Source organism: Opisthocomus hoazin, chromosome 4 (assembly GCF_030867145.1).
Source record: "Opisthocomus hoazin isolate bOpiHoa1 chromosome 4, bOpiHoa1.hap1, whole genome shotgun sequence".
NCBI lineage: Eukaryota > Metazoa > Chordata > Aves > Opisthocomiformes > Opisthocomidae > Opisthocomus > Opisthocomus hoazin.
Window position 1 is genome coordinate 85,518,254 of NC_134417.1, and position 21,621 is coordinate 85,539,874.

Consider the following 21,621-nt stretch of genomic DNA (forward strand, 5'->3'; position numbering starts at 1 on the left):
CTGAGAAGCTAAAAAGTCTCTGCATACCATCTGAGAAGCTATCGGTCTTCTCATCAGCCAAACTTGGCGTCTGTTCAACTGAATATGTATTTAATTTTCCCAGCTGGAAATTTAAATTTTTTCAGCTGGAAAAATCAGGCAGACATCGATCCCCTGCTTCTGAACCAGCAGCACAAAGAATTGTGGCGATCAAAGAGAACTTGCCCCTGTGTTTGAACGTTTAAGCATGTGCTCGCTTTGCTGCTTGGTGGTTAGCTGGTTACCTGCGTTTGCGTGTGGAAATCTTTGTTCTTGCGCTGTGTTCTTTCTCTGGAATGCTATGAGCAGTTGTTTTTGTTTGTTCATACTCGGGTGGAGCTAACTGTCTAATTGGGTAAATGTTTGCAATGTTATACTTGCATGCACAGAAGACAAAGAAAGCTGGGTTCCTACTGACATAAATGGCCTTTTACACCAGCCCGGCAATGTAAAGGCTTAAATAAACCTGATAACTACAAGGCCCCTTGTTATGGTCAGACCGTATAAAGTGGATTTAGTATAAATAACTGTCATGTCCATATTTATTTCTAATTACAGATGGACTACATTTTCCAGTTGGGAGGTCTTGTGATTACAGCCATGGAGGGGGAAGCTGCCTTGTTCACTGACTTCAATGTTCAAAAGCACTTGGCTTCCACTGGGACTTAGCCCTGTTGAAAAACAAGGCACTTATTTACCAGACTGTCTTTGGATATCAAGGGTGAGTTTTGCACAGATGTAGAAATTTCCTAAGTGAACGTTAATAGAGCCAAATGCCTGAAGCTGTTTTGAAAATTACAGGCTTGTGGTGCTCACGGAAGGCGGGTTTGTATATATAATAAATACCTTGTATAAACCTTACCAGGTGACTACTGCGTGTGTTACGATTAGCTAAGCTACAAAGTGCGCTATAAAGATCTACACACGTATGAACAGATTGTCGTGAAGACTTACGACTGAAGAGGCTGCTAATAGGCAATTGAGCCTTTCTTTGTGCAAAGGTTAATAAAAATGGTTGTGACACGTGGAGAAGTGAAACTGAACTCCACAGTTGAGGTGGTGTGTGGACCTGACCCTAGTTCAGCTTCTATATAGCTGTAGCTGTTAAAAGCCTGGAGCTTATCGTGAACTGATCTATCCTGCCTAGTCTTGAAAGAATTGCGTAGTCCCAAGGTGCCATTGCTTCATGCATGCCTTAAGGGAACAAGTGCCTGTCTGTGGGCCTAAGCAAAAAGCTTTGATGTATGAGAGTTTTGTTTTATTAACAATTATTTGTCTTGTTTGAAAGTCTCACTATTTTCTTCAAGGTTCAGCTATTTATTCTTGTCTTCAAAAAATAAACAGGAGTAATTTAGAGTTTCAACTCCATTGGGCCAAGCTCTTACACTAACTGGTATCTTACTTCATTAGTAGTGCCACTGGGTTCATTGATACTAATTGTAGCGTAAAGCATTGCTCAGACTGAGTAAAACTTCCCAGTCTGTCTTGAGTCTTTTATTACCACAGCGTAGCCATCCACTCGTCCGCTCCTCCTTATCCTTTACTGCAGGTCCCAGACTTTTGTCTGCCTTTCCAGTGTGTGTACTGAAGCTCAGATTGTTTCTGAGCAAGCACTCATTGACCGGGTAGTCTGCCCTGTCTCTGCTCCTGTGTAGTTCTTCCTGCTGCCAGCCCCTGCACTGTGCTCGCAGATCTCTCTGCGTGATCGTTCTGTGAAGCAGAACAGGGACGTGAGCCAGGTAACACAGATCGCCTTGCTGTTTTTGGCTGTGTCCCTTCTCTGAGTTAATCTGTTTCTCATCCATCCCTGCGAACTGCGTGGTGAGTGGGAATAAGCAGCACGGTGAGTGGGAATAAGCTGTCTGCTGAGGTCGGCCATCCCACCGTTGGTTTTGCCTTCCCTGCTTGGAAAGCGTGGCTCGCTTCGGTTCACCATCAAGCCACGTCACAAGGGCTGTGCTGGAAGGTTTCCTACGAGCTCACGCCTGTCAAGTGATGGCAGACTGACCATAACTTTTCTTGTTGGTGGTGGTCTTTGTAGCTTCGTGTAAGTGCATGTCGAGTACTTCCCCCAGTTACATGTAACTGGAATTTATAAAAAAGCATGTATGATTCTCCGTTTTTCCTTGCTACCTTCATTCTGAAAACATCTTGAACTTTATTTGCTTAGTGACCTTTATCCAGTTCCAAAATCAGGTTAAAATTGGTTTTGAAGGTCTACGATAAGTAGGAAAGTGAACACTAGACGAGGCAGCAAGGTTGAATAAATCTGTTTTCATTAAGAAAGCTGGTAAAAATGGTACCACTTCCCTTCCCCCACTCAATATTCGTTAACATACTAAATATATACAGACAGTCTTCCTTGTGATTTTGAGAGGAGTGTTACCAATCCTATTTCTCTACAGTATTTTTCCTGCTTCTTGTGTGTAAACAATCTGAAATAATAGTACAGCGGCACCTAATCCTCATCTTCTGGCAGCCATCCATGGCAATCAGTTCCTCCTTCAAGTCTTGCCTTTTCCCCGAGTGCTCTGTTTAGTGACGCTGGTGATATGTGTGTGAGTAACCTCGGACACTGCTCAATCTCCATCAGACATTTATGCCACCATCACCGTGTTTTCTGAATACTTCTGCCTGGTTTTGCCCCAAGATTTGGTCAAAACTTTCTAACCTGGATTGTTTATGTGTTTCATTGACTTTACTGTGAATGCTCATCGGAGTTGGGCAAGCAGAATTTGTCCTGTTTTTTGGTCTTGGGATATTATTGAAGACTTATTTAAGTAGCAAGGAAGCTTTCATGAGCTTGAGGAAGCACTATGTCCTTTTCTGCTTCTATTCACCTACCTGGATCTGCTAGAAGTCTTGTCCATTCACAAGAGAAATTTTGTCATGAATGTCTGGTATTTGGACTGGCAGCCAGTCAGAAATGCCTAACCACCCAATAACTTTCTCCACGAGCAAAAGTTAAATTTACACTCAAAATTTTTAAGCACATGTTTAAAGTCCACAGCCTAATTTGCTGAAGGAGGTCATCAACATTTTGCTTTCTATTAGGAAATTCCCTTTACCAATAAATTTCAATGGGAAAAGCAAAATCCTGGGTTTGTTCCAAAAGATTCATTCATGAAAAATTCTCTTGAATGAAAAAGGAGATTTACAATTTTTTTAAAGATTTACTGTATCGGGTATGAGTGTTTCAGTCTAGACTAACTGTACATTTAACAGATAAGTATTAATTCAACTGATGTTTGAGATAAGAGTATAATAAACACTGTAAGAATTATCAACGTATCTTTAATCTTCCTGTCTGCATAACATATCTGGATTCTCTGTAGAAATAAAGCCTGCTGCTTTTTCATGTTGGAGATGTATGTCCATCAATATATTTCCCAGAGGACCAGAGAGAACAAGGACTGGGAGAAGGTGGTTCAGCAAACATGCTCCTCACGAGGAGCAAACTTGCATAACAGCTTGGCTTTAATTCTTCCCAAGCACTGGAGCGTGTCATTGCTTTTGCAATAAACTGTTCTTCGGGAACAGATACAAACCAGCTGAAAAACAATTAAAAACATAATTTTATGTAATACTGTCCATCAAACAACTTGACTCAGTGTTTTTGAAAGGCTGCTCGTCAGCATGAAAAAAAGACTGGCAGAAGAGCAAGGAGAACAGAGAATATTTATGACCTGTGGAAGCACGGCCGGCCTAGAGAATTGGCTTGGTGAGAAGATTTTCTGCTTAAACCAAGCATTAGTCAGATAATTTGGACCTAGGCTTGAGGTAATGGTGTTTAGCAAAACTGCTGCAAAGGCTTTTTTACTGCCCAGAGTGTTACTGAGCTGAATGAACGCTACAGGAGTCTGTTGTGCAGCTGATCAACCCCGCCTTTTGGGAAAAACTGAATTTGTACTGAGGTATGAAATTTTTAGTTCAGGTCTTTTACAAAGATTTGTTCTCAATAGCTAAAATCCTCTTTGGTTCTTCTCTTGCAGTTCCCTTACAGTTTACTGTGTAGTACATTAAGAAGGCAAACAAAGCCTAATCCTCCTCTGGACAGCCATTAGGAACAGATCCACTGACTCAACTGCTTGAGAGGACAAAAACAAAAACATGTTTCTGTGTTGCAAACTAACACACATCAAACTTCTCTCCTTCTCACAGTCCGATGTACTAGGTGCGAACACCTAACTGAAGAACAAGAGAAAATACAGCAGACCTTAGTATCTATGACTGGATTAGCTGCTGTAGCAGTGTTGCTAGTGACCTCTTCTACTGTTAACCACAGTATTTTATTTATTTTTTTTTTAAACTGCCTAAGCCATAACTGTTTTGAACTAATTTCCTGTTTCCTTTCCTCATTTAGTCCATCTGATAATGCCACCAGATATTTTGTCTGCAGAGAAGACTGAATGGGGCAGGATCCAAAGCTGGTTTAAATTCACTTTCCTCTGCTCATCCCTTAATCTGTGTCGTTATGCTGGATATGCTGTGCTGAGAGACAGCTCAGGCTTTTTTATCTGTTTTACTAGCACTGCTTTGCTTTTCAAATCAGCAAACAAGAAGCCATGCCTTAAATAAGGCTCTTCGTTATCTTTTGTTTTGGATCTTTTGGGTTTTTTTTTTCCTAAGGAAAACAAAAAATTGTGTATCACTGATAATAATGAAAACATGTATTTTTCCTTGTAGATCATAAAATGAATGGACGGTTTGTAGTCATTTGTCTACCATTTCAATGTGGAAATCCATTCTCTGTTATCTATGCACGGCTTGTCTGGATTGCGGATTAACCAGGCTGGGGATGCAGTGTCCTCAGTTTATTTACTAGCTGGAAAGTTGACTTCGGACCAGCAGGCTGTATCGATTCAAGCCGAGTGTTGCCTGAAAATCTGTCAAACCCGTGGCTCCCTCCCGTTCAGCAGCAGATTATCTGCGTCCCGGTTGTGTGAAGGCCTCTCCAACAGCCTCTGTGGGCTCCGGCAGCGTTGTGCAGAATCAGCTGTCACGATCGGGCTCCTGAAGGAGCGCTGCAAAGAGCGAGGCAGAGACAGAACTCTTCTTTGCACTCTGACCTTGAATCAAGCTGGGCTTATTTATGCTCTGGGACCTATGGTGGCAGCCCCTCAGCTGCCTGAATCTGAGAAAACAGTCTTCTTTGCTCCTTAAACTACCGGCATAGGAGAGATTTCCAACTTTAAATAGAGTAGTTAGTTACTAGTTAGTTTAATTTAGTTAGTACTAAATTGGAGTAGACTGGACACACTGTGCTTGTAGGCAAGGCTACTGTTTCCTAAAACTGTTCACAACTACAACAAGCTCTAGTTCCGTGTGTTTCCCCGCTGATGGCCCCAGCAAAGTGGTTTTCCTTTTCACCTTCAGCAGCAGACATGGACTACTTGACCGTAATTTGTATTTACTTTAAATTAGTAGAGTGTGGCGAGTTTAGCCTTAATGCAGGTCACTGGTTCAATTTTAAATGTTCAGGTGTTTAAATCACAGACTCCATTTTAAAGTGATATCAACAAAAAGCATCTAGTTTATTTTCTTTAATTGAAAAAAAAAATAGATTTGTATTTACCTTTTTATCTTTATCTTTTTTTTATTCCAAAGATATTGTGAATGGAGATGCTATCTCGCCTGTAACTGTGCTCTTGCAACCTTGTGTTTAGTCAAACCAGTAATTTATGTTTCTGTTGAAAGTAGGTGAGAAATAATTAACTCATCTATTGCATCTATGGCTTTGCATCTCTTTCATTTGCAGGAAGTATCTGCACTAGCAGGTAGTTTTTAATTTCAGACTCTTCAAGACTCCCGAGCTTCTACATGAAAGCCAGCGCTCTCAGCACTGTACAGCAGTGCTTGAGGCCTTGCAGAACCAAGTCCCAGGAGTTCGATCCCGTACATGCTGAAGTCATTGGCAATATTCACATTGACTTCAATGTGGCAACTGGAATCCTGGGGTAACAGGATTATTTCTTCCACTGAATTACTGATCCCGGTTTTTAAGATATATTCCCATTCTGCCACGCACACCCCAAAGCTGTTTGCCTGTGCGTGCTTCTGGCAATCTGCATTCCCTGATGACCTATTTTTGCAAGAACCAAATGCTTATGACAGGAGGAGGGTTTTACTGGTCTGTACTGGGCTGGAGTGCTGACACCGCTGCAGTGAGAGTGCTCACAGTCAGTGGCAGTGCGAGCCCTGGCTAAGCGAACCCATTTCCCACTGACTCTGCAGAAGCTCCTACATCACCCACTAACTAGCAGCGTGTACTCAAGAGCACGGGCTCGTACAGGCGTGTTTTCTGTTAACGGAACCTACTCCAAGGCTAACTAGCAAGCGTGGCCGGTGTAGTGATGGAAGAGAGGAGTTGCTGTGCAGAGCACACTAGTAAAGGAACGAGGACACCCTCCTTTTTTATTTTATTAACCTGGTACTGAATCACATGTCACTCATGGTTTCCTCTGTAGTTTCATTTTACTCAGCTAAAAATTTTGAGGGTGTGACGGATCAGCAGAGGTCAGGTAAGACTGGATGGAAGGGGAGGAGTTGCTCTCATTTAGATTTTTTTTTCCAAACCAAGGCTGGTCACACGTCTAATAGCTAGACTCAGCTGTGTTTTCAGGTAATCTTAATAATAGGTTGCTAGAGTGCTTAGCTTGTTCAATCCATCCAGTAATTAGAGCCAGCGCCGAAGTCATAAAATTGAGTGTGGGGTGAGGTCTTAATGAACGTAATAATTTGGCTCCAAGCACGGCTCTGTGCAGCTTCCTCATGCACGGCTTCCTCGTGGATGGAACAGGGCCATCGTCAAATACAGCAAGTGTATGTGCAGCTGAGGACAGAAAATGAGCATTTAAGAGCTCATTAATGAGATTGTTTCAGCCATGCAGGTTGAGGAAAGCAGAAGTAGCAATACTCAAGCTGGATTTGTTCTTTTTTAAAGTCTCAAAGTGCTGAGAAGTTTGTCTTTTTATTCAGTATTAAGGCTGATACCTGCAGCAATATCCACATGCTGAGGCAATGTTTTTAGTGAGTCACAGGGAAAGAAGCTGTCTACTGAATCACCAATATCCAAACCTGAAGAACCTCAATGTTTTTTTTTAAATCTGAATATAATTAAGATTAGTCTTGTTCTTTTCATTAGGCGTGAAATAACCACACATGATGAGACTTCACTTACATAACAGTGAAAAAATTATTTGTTTTGGTTTTCTACCACAGAATCTGAAATCTGCAACCTAGAACAGTACATTGTTTACAAGGACTGAGAAAGGGATAAAACAAATAACTAGAAGAGACATATATGTAAAATAACAATGCTATATACGAAGACAATGTTTCTGCTCATAAGGTTCCTAAACCAGAAGTCACTAGAAGCTGGAAAAATCTTCTGGAGGGCAAACCGTGCAAGCTTGTGCTGTTCTTCACCCATTGGCCATTGTCAGATACTGGGCTGGCTAGACATTTGGTTTGATCCAGGATGGCTGTCTTCTGCACTTGGCATGTTGCCCATCTTCTCCAAACACCACAAGCAGTTGCGTCAGATTAGAAGAACAGACAGTGGGTGTCCCAGGCTGTCCTAAAAATATTTAATAAAAAAATCACCAGGTAAACATTGTACTAGGATATGAACTAATGCAAGGAGAACAGACGGTGGAAATTCAAGGAGAGACAAAAATGATTAGTGATAGAAAACATGTATTTCTCAAAATCTAGAATGTGGTAAGAAAGTTCCCCAGGGATGAATGCCATTTAGTTTCAAAAGGAGACTGAGTAGGAGGTTGGAAAATGCTGGAAAAGAAATGCTCTCACATTTTTATTTGTTGACTTACTAAAGTTTTCTTTTCAATATCTGTTACAAGAAGTGTTTTGCAAATAGTTTGTTTGTTTGTTACAGCAGAAATTGTTCTGCTCCGATGCTGACTTGTTTTCCAAGTAGAGATATGCCAGAACATTGACAGAGTCATAGGGATTACCCAATATTTGCCTGCTTGCGTGTTGGCAGTAACTGCTGGCAAAGGGGAAGCACCTTTTTTGGCTATATGTAGGCTGCTTTCATCATATCTACCAGATTGAGAGTAGCTATAGAGATGTAGCACAGCTGTAAAGATCCAGAAAGAAGGACCCTGAGGCCTTCAGTTTAAGCTCCTGTTCTATGCTTACGCCTATGTTAATCTGGACTAGATCCCATTACATTGATCTAATTTTAAACAAGTTTACCTGAAATTTAAGTATTGGACATACTGGAGAGTAGTGCTGTATTCTCTGCTGTAGTAAATGGATATTGCTGTCTTAATTTTGGAGGAATCAGAACACTTTCCAGTGGACAAGGATAGGAAAATAGGAGCTGTATCCAGAACTTTTCACCCCCATGTTATAAAACTCACCAAGAAAGATGTTCCATTGCCTTGCCAATGATAAATCTTATTCACATTGAAGTGGCAGCTTTTACCATCACAGTGGCATCAAGCTGACTTACCTCTTCTTCCAGCTGGTGATTCCTTCCAAAAGAAGACTAAAGAAGCAATCCAGGCAAGCGTTCTCTCTGTCTGGTGTGCGTATGACATGGCTGCAGGACTGTACTCACTCTGCAGGTGCTCAGTTTAGTTATACACACACACAAAATCAGGAGGATCACAGCTGAACTCTGCTAAAATGCTAATTCAAAAATGTTAGTCTTTTTGTTGGAGTGATTACATAGCTTGGAAGAGTCGAGAAAAGCCCCGTGCTTCACCGTTCGGACTGACTGCAAACCAGCTGGAAATAAGCAGTGGAAAGGGGAGCACTTTGTTGCGATGTCTGTCTTCAATTGCAAGCGACGCTAACTTGATGGCTCTGGTGCTATCATTGTTCTAACTTATCTTTGATTAATGCATAGGGAACCTCAGGAGCCCTGGAACACTGTTTTATATCTATTTCATAACTGCCTGGAGTTCTTTGGTAAGTAATCAGGCTGTGAGCAGTTACAAAGCTGATCTGCTTTTCTCACTTAACATTTCACAAGAGAAAGAATGTAGTATTTTTTCATTTTGTAACAGTGGCAGAGATGTATCTCTTGCACCCTATCTGTTCATTGGGCATTGTCACAGGGTGGGAGAAGTAAAAACATCCACTGATAACCATAACATCTTCTCTTTTAAACATCCTGAGTTTCGTAGAATCATAGAATGCTTTGGGTGGGAAGGGACCTTTAGAGGTCATCTAGCCCAACCCCCCTCCAGCGAGCAGGGACATCTTCAACTAGACCAGGTTGCTCAGAGCCCTGTCCAACCTGGCCTTGAAGAGTTCGAACTTCTTCTCTTTAAACTCCTGCTCTCTGCCTCTCCCCAAGCCACCGCAGACCTCGCTGGCAGGCTGGGACCTCTGCCTGGGAGACTTCGCTGTGGTTTGAATGCTGCAGCACCAGATGATGTTATGGGTCTGCTCGTGGTCCTCCTCCCTGCCTGAGGCTCAGGAGCTTCTCATCGGGCACTGCTCTCTCCTCTTTGTAAAGTCTCTGCCTCCACTCAGCCATGGAGTTGGTGACTCCCTCCCACTCCCACTTCCACTCCCACTCCCACTCCCACTCCCACTCCCACTCCCACTCCCACTCCCACTCCCATTCCCATTCCCATTCCCACTCCCACTCCCACCCAGTGCAGCCACTGACCCTGGAGTTGCTCTGCTCTGAATTAGCACTTTGCTGGGGAGACAGAGAAGCTCTGCCTGTTGGGGGAAGGAGGTGAGGATGTGGCTGCTTTCCACCCCTCCTCTCCATGGCCAGAGCAGCAAAGCTCTGCAGGCAGTGGCTGCTGGCCAGGAGGGTGTGGGAGAGACAGGGCAGCTCAGTGCAGCATGGGGATGCAAGGCAGTGCAGGAAAGGCGCAAGGCTAATATTGCTGGTCTGGTGGATACCGTGGCACTATGGCAACTTCAAGTTAGTACATAATTCATAAATGTCATACATTAGCATTGTTTGTGCCATTTACACAAGGCTGTGATGCTGTAGGGATGCTGCATGTGGCCTCTTGTAAGCTTGTGCATGGAAACATGATATGGCAAGAGAAAACCCATTGGTGTGTCCTACCCTCATTGGTGAAGGCACCAAAAAAAGCAAAATACACTTTAATTGAGAGAAACAGAACAGTGAGAGACTGAACCATTTGCCACCACACAGAATTGTTTCAAGGGCAGCTGTCTCCTGGCCTGGACTGCGAGCACACAGGGCTCTCACCTGAGGTGCTGGAGCTGTTGGAGCTTTTCCCTTGACCTGCTGGTGCAGGTGGCAAAGTGCAGGTTGGTGAAGGGGTGTCAGTGTTTATTTTATTTCTCAGTGGCGAAAAACAGAGGGTTGGGCTGATTGCTTCACCTCTTCAGCGTGCAGGGTGTCACCACCGCACTGCCACAGCTCCACCTTCCACTCATGCGGCTGCAAACCCTATCGTCACCCAAGTCAGTGTATATTATTCTACTGGCTAACAACTCACAAAGTTTCAGTTACTGTTTGTCACCTCGTTTTTCATTTCAGTCTGCTTGTAAGGATGGCTGAAAAATTACCTTCCACTTCGATTTCCTTATGCTGTTGCTGGAATTACTTGTTAACTTAGTTTCATGTGGGGAATGCAATGAAAATACAGTATGATAGTAATACATTTCTGGCATGTTTTGTGGTTACTGCTGGAAATATTTAATGATTCTTTTTGTATATATAGAGTAATTGCTTCTTCTCTATCACAATAATAGGTCGCAATACAATTACACTCTTGTTTTTCTTCATATGAGAAATGGGCACGTGAGTGGAACAGAATCAGAAAAGCAGAATGTCCCTCATATCTTTTCAATATTCATCTACTCACTTGAGATTCTACATCTTTTGAATAACACTAGACTTTTCTAATCAAAGTGATTGTGCAGCCTTAAGATAAACAATTCGTAAGATAGCTAAAGTTCATTTTCATAACAAAACTAGGCATTAAGGAGTTATTCCTAGGGCTTTCCCTAAAGGTAAAGACTCCAAGGAATGCAATACGTTGCAGATAAATCCTTCTAATATAAAGCAGCACATTCTCAGTTACACAGAGATGAGCAACACTCACTTTTCTCTAATAAACTTCTGCTGGAACCTGGCTGCTGCAGAAAAAGCCTGGCTCTTTGAACAAAGGAGTAGCTGTCTTGTGAGAGCTTATTACCCATTTGATAATACTATTCATTTCTCTTGCACAGTTCATCAGGGGGCAGCGGGCTCCTTGCAAACATCTGATTAGGTCTCACATCACCCCTGAGCAGCAAGTGTTATTTTACCCATTTTACAGTTATGGAAGTTGGGCAGAGGGGCTGCAGCCAGAGCCTTCTGTCCTGGCACTTCCCCAGCTAGGAGTGGACCCGGGGTGTCTCTACTCCCAGCTCTCTGTTCCAAGCTCTAAGACATGACCTCTTGCAGAAGCTAATTAAAAGCTAAGAAAATGCTTCGACAAGCTTTCAAAAATGTTATTGGTACAGCAGATTTCTGCTGGGATCAGAGTCAAGTTTCTAGCACAGCTGTAATTGTTGTCTGCATGACTTAAGCTTTTTTAAACCAGTCAGAAGACTGAAGACATGCCTGTGTTCCTGATACACCACGAAGTTCCCCACAGTGCCTTGCACTGGTGTTTTCGCTGGCACCCTGACTCCATTTGTCAGGGGCATTTAAAAGTGCAGAACTCTGAATTCAGTGACGCAGTTCCTTTCAGTGGCATGGACGCAGGCAGAAGTTGCTGGCTGCAGGCTGAGAACTGGTGCTGTTTCAGTTACTTGTTGCTGATCTGTTAGCTCCGAGATTATTTTATTTCTTGCAATCTACTTTTAAGAATATCGAAAGACCTTAGAAGAAGCATCCTAGGTATTTTGTTACAATTTATTGCAGCTCGGCTGTCAAAACAACAGGAATACCCTTGTGTTTGGACCGACATTAAATCACAAACCTCGAGCTTGTACATTTGGTTAGGGGGTGGAAAGAATTAGGCTGTAGGGCAAGCTCCCTTGCCAGCTTTAGAAAGAACAGGTCATGCAAAAGTTGACGAGAAGTGAAAGTCACTGGGGAAGTGGAGCTTTTGAAAAGAAACGTGACATTTTCAGCAAAATCCCACTAAACCTCCTCCTCTTGGCATCACATAGGGGTGAAAGTGGTCCCGTGTCTGGGCCTGCGGCAGCAGGGTCTGCACTGAGAGGCAGGGTGCTGCCGACCCGCAGGGAGGTGCGATCTCTGCCGCGCTTCAACCTGGGTGAAAAATGTGTTGGAAAGAGGATCTCGGCTGTAGAGAGGAGGGGATGGGATATCAGTTAGAGCATATTTCCCAGCATCAAATTACTTGGCGTGACATTTGCTAGTGCGACCCCATTTGATTCTCATTTTGGTGTAGTGAAAACGTGTACTCCAGGGTAGTCATTCACAAAGCCCTGTGCAGTGCTTCAGGAGAGCAGTTCTTGATGTTGCCAAGAAGATGTTGCTTGCACAAATTTTACTTCTTCTCTAATTAGACTACAACTGTTTATTCATTCTAAGTCAGACTCAGAGCAAAGAGTCAGAGCAAGACTTTTAGAGAGCACTTTTCCAGTTTGGGGAATAGCTGAGGACTGAATGGGGCGTGTTTTCTTAGCGCATGCATTTAAGAAAAGCCAGCAGCAATCAGAGAGCAAGTTAAACTATCACCTTGCAGATAACCTGATGGCCAGAGAACCCTTAGCTACTAATCTTTCACCCTTCCTGCTTGCGGTGAGAGCTACGTGTCACCGGCGAGGCTTTCACGCGGCGGCTGCTGGGCAGCCCCGCCATGCTACGTGTGGAGCGTGACGGCGTGCTGTGCGGAGATGCCTCACCCCCGAAGCAGCAGCACCACGGGAGCGCCGTTGCTCGATCAGTGTTGCGCTTGTGCAATGTGGCAGCGTCTAACGCTCGGAGAGCGCTCAATCAATAGAAAATGCTGCCAGCTAACGGCAATGATGAATCTCCTCTCCACATCTACACCCTGTTTCGATTCTGCCTGTGATTTAGCATCTTGGCAGTTGCTGCAGGACTGTCTGCTTTCAATCAGTTGGCTCTGTGCCCTGTCTTCCAGTGTATCAATAAATCAGGAAGCTTTCCACTAGTTTCTCAGGATGTGACTGTGAGATGCCAGGCTTAATTTGTTAGAGCAGGACTTGAGTGATGTTCAGTACCTTGTGGGAGCAGCTTCGCCATTCATAATGTCACCCCACGCTACCTCTGCTTGGCATAGTGATTGCTTTCTTCAACAAAGTTCTCACCTTCTCTTACCTCTTTCCAAAGGTTTTTCCTTCTACTCAGCTGCCTAGAGTAGAAAGAACATGATACTCTTCACTTCAGCCTGTTCATACAAAGGCTAAGCATGGGCTCATTAGCCTAGTAGGTTTCATTGCCAATGTTTTGTCCCCTACAACTTTTATCCCTGCTTGATTTTTCCAGGAATAGCTAATAAAAAGCATGGGTTTAGTAAAAGACTTTGTGTCTTCCTATAAGCCTTGGTTCCTCTGATCATCGTTGTAGCCTCATGGCAGAATGGATGTTGCTATGACTGGCATTTTTACTGTATTTTTTTATAACCTTGCTCAAGCAAGACTAGTAACAAAGTACCAATACTGCTGGTGCTGGTGGAGCTTAACTTCGGTAAGGCTAGTGAGATTTCAGAAAATCCTCCATGTAGATATAGCCTTTAGGAGCAATTTAACCTTCATTGAACAGATGGGCTGAAAGCCTGGAGGATTCATATGTGATGTGAGTGAGTTCTTCTGCCAGTGTCCTCACAAAGCTCTGCTAATGGCTGTCAGTCCTGCCCTCCAGCACTGCTATTCTTCCAGCACAGGGCCCTCTGCTAGTCAGTCTTTTGCTGTGATGTATTATTTCATGGCTTTAAGCTGCTCTTTTGCTTTTCTCTTTAAAACACTGGTGCTTGGACTTCAAACCTAGGACAACTCTATTGCAGTTTAGAGCAAGAGGTGTGGGGAAGGACCGTGTGTCTGGATACCTGTGTGTGTCTGGCTTTGCCCTGCCTCATGGCATGTAGCATCGGTTAGAGCTGAGCAAGGAGGCAGCGCTGTGCTCGGAAGTTAGGACCAGAAGTGCTTTGTTTCCATCCCGCTCTGGTATAAATGACTGTGTAGGTCAGTGAGGAAGGATGAATCATGCCACGTGTCCCATGTGTATTAAACCCGTGTTCTTTGCATAGAGGCGCGTGCAGTTTCCTGGTGAGACCTACCAGGGGCTGGGGCTCAGACAGAGATGGTTTCCATCTAAGTGCACAGAAGCTGCTTGAACCATAGGGCAGCTTGAATCCAGTCCTGGTGTTATGCATTCACCCTGGTCGAGGGAGAGGAAAGGTGATTGCCTGGGGCAGGTGTACGTGCAGAACTGAGCTAGTCCAGGTTTCAGTCCAAACTTTCTCACAACTTCATGGAGCAGCTTATCCTGGAGGTCATCAACAAACAAGTGGAGGAAAAGAAAGTTATCAGGAGTAGTCAGCATGGATTCACCGAGGGGAAATCATGCCTCACCAATCTGATAGCTTTCTATGATGGCATGGCTGGCTGGGTAGATGAGGGGAGAGTCGTGGATGTTGTCTACCTAGACTTCAGCAAGGCTTTCGACACTGTCTCCCATGATATCCTCCTAGGGAAGCTCAGGAAGTGTGGGCTGGATGAGTGGTCAGTGAGGTGGATAGAGAACTGGCTGAATGGCAGAACTCAGAGGGTTGTCATCAGCGGCGCTGAGTCTAGGTGGAGGCTGGTAACTAGTGGTGTCCCTCAGGGGTCAGTACTGGGCCCAGTCTTGTTTAACTTCTTCATCAACGACCTGGATGAAGAGTTAGAATGTACCCTCAGCAAGTTTGCTGATGATACCAAACTGGGAGGAGTGGTAGACACACCGGAAGGCTGTGCTGCCATTCAGCGTGACCTGGATAGGCTGGAAAGTTGGGCAGAGAGGAACCTGATGAGGTTCAACAAGGGCAAGTGCAGGGTCCTGCACCTGGGGAGGAACAACCCCATGCATCAGTACAGGCTTGGGGCGGACCTGCTGGAGAGCAGCTCTGCGGAGAGGGACCTGGGTGTCCTGGTGGACAACAGGTTAACCATGAGCCAGCAGTGTGCCCTGGCTGCCAAGAAGGCCAATGGGATCCTGGGATGCATTAGGAGGAGTGTGGCCAGCAGGTCGAGGGAGGTTCTCCTTCCCCTCTACACTGCCCTAGTGAGGCCTCCTCTGGAGTACTGTGTCCAGTTCTGGGCTCCCCAGTTCAAGAAAGGTGAGGAGCTACTGGAGAGAGTCCAGCGGAGGGCTACGAGGATGGTGAGGGGTCTGGAGCATCTCTCCTACGAGGAGAGGCTGAGGGAGCTGGGCTTGTTCAGCCTGAAGAAGAGAAGGCTGCGAGGGGACCTACTAAATGCTTATAAATATCTGAAGGGTGGGTGTCAGGAGGATGGGGCCAAGCTCTTTTCAGTGGTGCCCAGCGACAGGACAAGGGGCAATGGGCACAAACCGAAGCACAGGAAGTTCCGTCTGAACATGAGGAAGAACTTCTTCCCTCTGAGGGTGACGGAGCACTGGAACAGGCTGCCCAGGGAGGTTGTGGAGTCTCCCTCTCTGGAGATATTCAAGACCCGCCTGGACGCGGTCCTGTGCAACCTGCTGTAGGTGACCCTTCTTCTGCAGGAGGGTTGGACTAGATGACCCACAGAGGTCCCTTCCAACCCCGAACATTCTGTGATTCTGTGATTCTATTCTCTGACCTAGAGTAAGTCACTTGAAATCCTGTTTCCCTGGCTGTACTTAACACACATCTGCTGATTTCTACCCAGAGAAGACCTGAGCAATGCTCCTCCTCTCAACTGAACCACAGCCTGCTCCCAGTGATGCTGGTGCAGATTAGCAAAGAACTTGGACCCTAAACCAAATATCAGTCTGGTTGCCTTTGCGCCTTATCAGTCAGATGAGTCTAAACAAACACTCTGATTTGACGGAATTGTTGTAAGAATAAATGCATGGCTGACATAAAGCACTTGATAGTATGGTGATGCCTCACGGGGACTCTCGTTCCCTTTATCTCTGCGATACAGAGTTTAGCTAATTTGTTTATTGATTTTCGTTCCTGGGTGTAGTGACAGCTTTACCACTAAAATGCTGGCTCGGTCAGGAATGCAAGAACACAACAAAGAATACAATCCTTAGTTCTGCCACTATCCTCCAAACAACTTTGGAACCCGAAAGCGAGGATAAAATCCCAGGTAACGTTCGCTGCCTGCAATAGGGACCTAGCACTGAGCCACCCACCTCAGGCTCCCTCTGGAGCACAGCTCTGCAGATTTAGGTTTTACTGTAGAGGAAGCTGAACAGTGCCGTTACATCCCCTCGCTCTATTGCTGAGCTCTTTCTGTGCAAGGGAATCTGGGGTGAGTGGCTCTGGTGTGGGTGGCTGCCCTTTGCCTGGCAGCCTGAAGGACCCGAAGGTGTCTCATCACAGTCCTCCAGCAGAAGTTACTTCAAAAGGAGGAAACAACCTAAATACGGTCATCTGTTTCTGAGCAGGGGAAGAAGAGACGGGGAAGTAACGGGACGAGCATGGGCAATTCTGCCTGGCGAGTGGTTAATAAACATGATGAGCCAGCCTGGGGCATGTGTTGGCCATCCTGTGTGCTGAGTCCCCATGCCTTGCCCAGGCTGGGGGCAGGCCTGGGAGCCAGGCAGGCTTTGGATGTTTTCCCCTCTAAGTCCCATGTCAGGTGGCAGCTGGAAAGCAGGACCTGCTCCCAAACACCATCAGCATTCTTCTTAAGAGCTTTTTTCCCTGTTAATTGCTTTGTAACCAGTTATGATTAGACAGTAATGATTCCTGGGTCTAATGATAGGAAGTTCTCATTAGCACATGGGCAAGGGAGCCGTTCCCCAGAGCACAGACATTTACCAACAGGGAATAGAGGAGACATGCGAGATCCCAAAACAGGAAGCTGAAATTTTAGGATATAATACAGCTGCATATTCTCCGTTACCATCATCTGTCATAGTCTAGAGGAGGACACAAAGGGAATCAAGTCTGCATAATACAAACTCACATAATTATAATGGTCTCAACCTGACTTTAGCCACTTGGTTGGGAAACAATTGCCCCCGAATATTGGCCTTTGACTGTAGAAAAGAAACACTCACGGGAGAAGCTTTCATTTAGTTAGCAAATTAGAAGCATAAATTAAAATCAAAAAGCAAGTCACTTTGAAAGTAGCTACCCTTGGTGTGATATGACAAACATCAGTGAGTTCTGCTCCGTCACTGGGGATGCTGGGTGCTGCAACCAGCTACGTGAGCATCGTGTTATAGCAGCATTGTCTGTCTGGATGCGATGAGGCTGTTCATTTACTTACAGAGCAGGTGGCAATCTGGGAACTAAAGGGCCACTGTAATCTTTTGGCAGTGGCTTTCCTTTGTACCTAAGCAGGAAAGTCTAAGGGTGCTAAAACCTCTGAAACTCACAGTAAAAAAAAAAGGCAGTGGGGAGACAGCTCCGCCGACAGCGCAGCACTGTGCTGAATCCCCACTGAGCTCACTGGGGCAAGTGGGCATGTTTCTGGCTGTGACATTTATTTCCAGAGCAGAACTGCCTGAATCGATCCTGACACGAGGCACAAAACACTCCCAGCTTGGTCTTAAAATGCGAAAGCAAAAAGTCATTCCTGTAGAGACCTCCTTTCTCCCATACCTTCCAACCCTCACGCATGGGCCAGGAGACAGATGGCCTTGCAGTGCTCTCTGAGATCAATGCGTTTAAAAAGTCCAAAATCAATAAATTTTACAAAAAAATGGGCATCCAACCTATGCTGCCTGACCTCTACAACTGCGTGTGCTTGCAGCGCAAGCTTTGCAAGCACGTTTTCTTGTTGAAGTATCTGGAGAATCATTTTTAGGACCAGAGGCAATTATTCTGGTCTGGAATTTCAAGATGATGACTTTTACCACAAATACAGAGAAAATATTATTTCCAGCATTTCACAATAGCAGGGACTCAGGAAAACATTTGCTCAGTCAGACTAAAAGGGATCCAAGTTCTGAGTGGAGAAGATATTCCATTGTGTAGGAGGAGAGAAAAACGAGGAAAATCAAGGTATTGTCCGCTGTTGTTATCTGCTGAAGGCCCAGCTGAATTTCTGCAGATGGCAGATAGCTTTGCCAGCCTTCACAATTCAGTAGCTTTTCTTCATATTGGTTTTGTCTTTAGGGAAACATGCAACATTTAGCAATTAGATGTTGATCCAACTATACAACAAGGTCAAGGAAAGCTTTTATGTTATTACAGTTTTTTTTCCCCTGACGTAACTAGTTTTCGAGAACATGCTCACGTGCTTTGTGTTGCCGAAACAGTGGAGGAAGAAGTCTGTGACTGTAAAGTTCACAGTTTAAAATGCAGAAAAGGCATTTATGGGGCACCCAGAGAAACAGGGGATGCAGATGAAACAGGGGCTTCCCAGGGAGCCCGGGCAGCAGTGACACACCTGGGAGAGATGCTGCTGTTACTTTATGAATTCTTACTAACTTCACTGGGGCTTTGCAGACAATCTCTCAACTTGGGGCCATCCTCCCAAAGACCCAGGGCTGGCAGTAGTAATAACTTTCAAATGAAGAGTGTTTTAATTATGCCTTTCTCCTGCATGACATCTTCTGTTGTGCAGATCAGCCAGTTGTTTTTTATTCTGCATTGTTGCTTTCTTTCGCATCATCTAACTTTCTGCATATCATGCTATCACTCTTTCCTTCGCACACTTGCTGAAAAACTTTTCAGCATAAATGCCACAATAATAATAAAAAAAGCTCCATCTCCCAGGTGACAGGAAGGATGCAAGAATTAAATATACGTCCAGCGTACTGTAATACAAATTGATTTGAACCTAGCTGAAAACCAATAAGTAATAAGGATTTGCTGGCTTTCCTACCTCTGTGTATGACAGCGGTAGGAGATAGTATCAAAACGCACATACTGAAACACTCTGTTGAAAATAACATTCGGAGCAAAAGTAACTGGTGGTGGTTTAAGGTGCATCCAGGATCCTGGCAACTCGGGGCTGGGCTGGGGCCCCCGCCAGTGCAGACCAGTTACCTGGCGGTTGGTGAGAGTCATCTTGGTGGGAGATGATGCAAACAGGTCTGCAGCTGTCAGAAACTCACTGTGAATGTGGAAGAGGAGGGTGAGCTCACGTCTGTCTCCAGCAGGCATGCCCCTGCTGCGGGATGCCCAGTGGAGCCACGGGCCATGCGTCGGAGGATTCAGATGTTGTCCTTGGCAGGGCACACCACAGTGAAGATCCGAGGCCAGGAATCAAATTCTGCTGGGAAGGACTCTGAGAGCAGAGCAAGCCTTTTGTGGAGCTCGTGTTGTCATTAGGCTCTCATCAGACTCGGGAACTTTTCCTCCTGTACTCCGTGGCACATTTTGCAATCTGATGTTGCTGAGAGAAGCTCGCTTTGGTAGGTCAAGGGTAGACTCTTCCCAAGGCCCTGTGCTGATGATGTTGAGTAATACCAAGTCCAGTGTTGCTAAAGTCTACATCTGGAACTGTTTTTATCTCCTGCAGAGAAGGAAGCTTCTCTTTATCATGCAGTGAGATCCCGGCTGCAGCAGCAGTCTGTTCAGTAGCAGGGCTTGAAGTAGAGGGAGAAGCAGAGGCTGAGATCTGAGCCCAGCAGGAGTTCAGAGTCCAAAGCTGTGGTATTGCAGGAGGTGACAGAAGAGAGGTGGAAGAGCCCTCCTGTTCAGCACTTCAGGCCATGTGGCAAGAAGGGCTGGTTCTTGTATTTTCTGCTTTATCTCTGACAGCACCGCTGCAGAGCTTTGGTTGAAACCCCAGCAAAACCTCAGTGAGAGCCACTGCCTCACAGAGGTAACACAGAGTTAATGTTCCTGGTGAGGCAACAGCTCCCCTAAATCCCTGGAGGCTTCACTGGAAGCGGCTGTTTAGTTCCACAGCCGAGACCTTGCCTATATGTAAGCAACTGGTCCAGAGGAAGAGCCTCTCTGCATTGCCCTTGTGTGAGGCAGGGATTTGCTCCGCATCAAACGATTGGACCAAAGAGGCTTTCCCCAGGTCCTTGCTGATGTGGTGACTCCATCAGCAGATGAGACCTGGACATGCACCTTCCATTCCACCTCCCCTCCCTCCCCGTGCTGACCCCATGCCATCCCCGTGCCCTAGGTCCTGTGGGGGAGGCCCTCAGTGCAGCGACTGGAAGCTCTGCTACAGCACGATCTGGACCTGATCGGGATGACAGGGGAGCAGGGCTGCAGGGTGCACCATCACCTGCACATACGTGCAATTCAGTATACAACCCCAAAGGTCTGGTGAAAGAATCGCTGTCTTCCCCTTTTCCATGCACGTTCTTACCTTGCTTTACCTCTGCTACGCTAGCCTAAGCACAAGGTCCCTTCTAAAGGCTTCTTGAAATCGCAGAAGAGACTCCCCATGACCCACAAGGGTGCTGAGCTGGGCGGTGTTTGCTCTGTACAGCTCCTGGGCAACAAGTCAATGGGAGCTGGGTTTATGAAAGCTGGGCCTTCTCCATCCAGTTCTTATGGAAAGCAAGGTTGACAGCAGGAGTCAATGCAGGATAAAGGCCTAGGATAAAGCTGAGTTAATCTTGGTTTTACAATTGCTTTGTGTTTTCTGCTCACTCCTCTTTCTGCAAGCCGATGTTCACAAAAGCCTGATAAGGCCAACAAGAAGTCTCTCTGTTATCTCAGAAATGAAGAACCATTATCTAGTTTCTGACCCTGAGTCATCTTGCTGCCTGCAAGACTCAGCTACATGGCCAGCAAAATACTTGGGCCCTCACAGTCAAGCTGTTGCTTGTCACCCTTGTGACAGCCTGCGTGTAGGGCATCATCCTTGCCTGTTGTTTGGTCCTCTCAGTCCCAGCAGCGTGCTGCTCCTGCAGCCTGGGCTTCGTGCGGTGCAGGATGCAGCAGCTGTGCTGCTGAGCCATTTGCAGCTGTTCTGCTGTGTCTGCTGAGGCAACTGGGGTTCTTTAGTCTGGAGGAGGCTGAGGAGAGACCTGATTGCTCTCTACAGCTACCTGAAAGCGGGTTGTAGTGAGGTGGGTGTTAGTCTGTTCTCCCAGGTAACTAGTGATAGGACGAGAGGCAATGGCCTCAAGTTGCATCGGAGAGCTTTAGATTGGATATTAGGAAAAATTTCTTTACTGAAAGAGTGGTCAGGCATTGGAACAGGCTGCCCAGGGCAGTGGTGGAGTCACCAATCCTGGAGGTTTTCAAAAAACATGTAGATATGGCACTTAGAATCATAGAATCATAGAATGCTTTGGTCTGGAAGGGACCTTCAGAGGTCATCTAGCCCAACGCCCCTGCAGTAAGCAGGGATATCTTCAACCAGACCAGGTTGCTCAGAGCCCTGTCCAGCCTGGCCTTGAATGTTTCGAGGAATGGGGCCTCCACTACTTCTCTGGGCAACCTGTGCCAGTGTTTCACCACTCTTTTCATAAAAAATATCTTCCTTTTATCCAGTCTAAATCTGCCCTCTCTTAGTTTAAAGCCTTATTGTCCTATTGCAACAAGCCCTGCTGAAAACATTTCCCCTATCTTT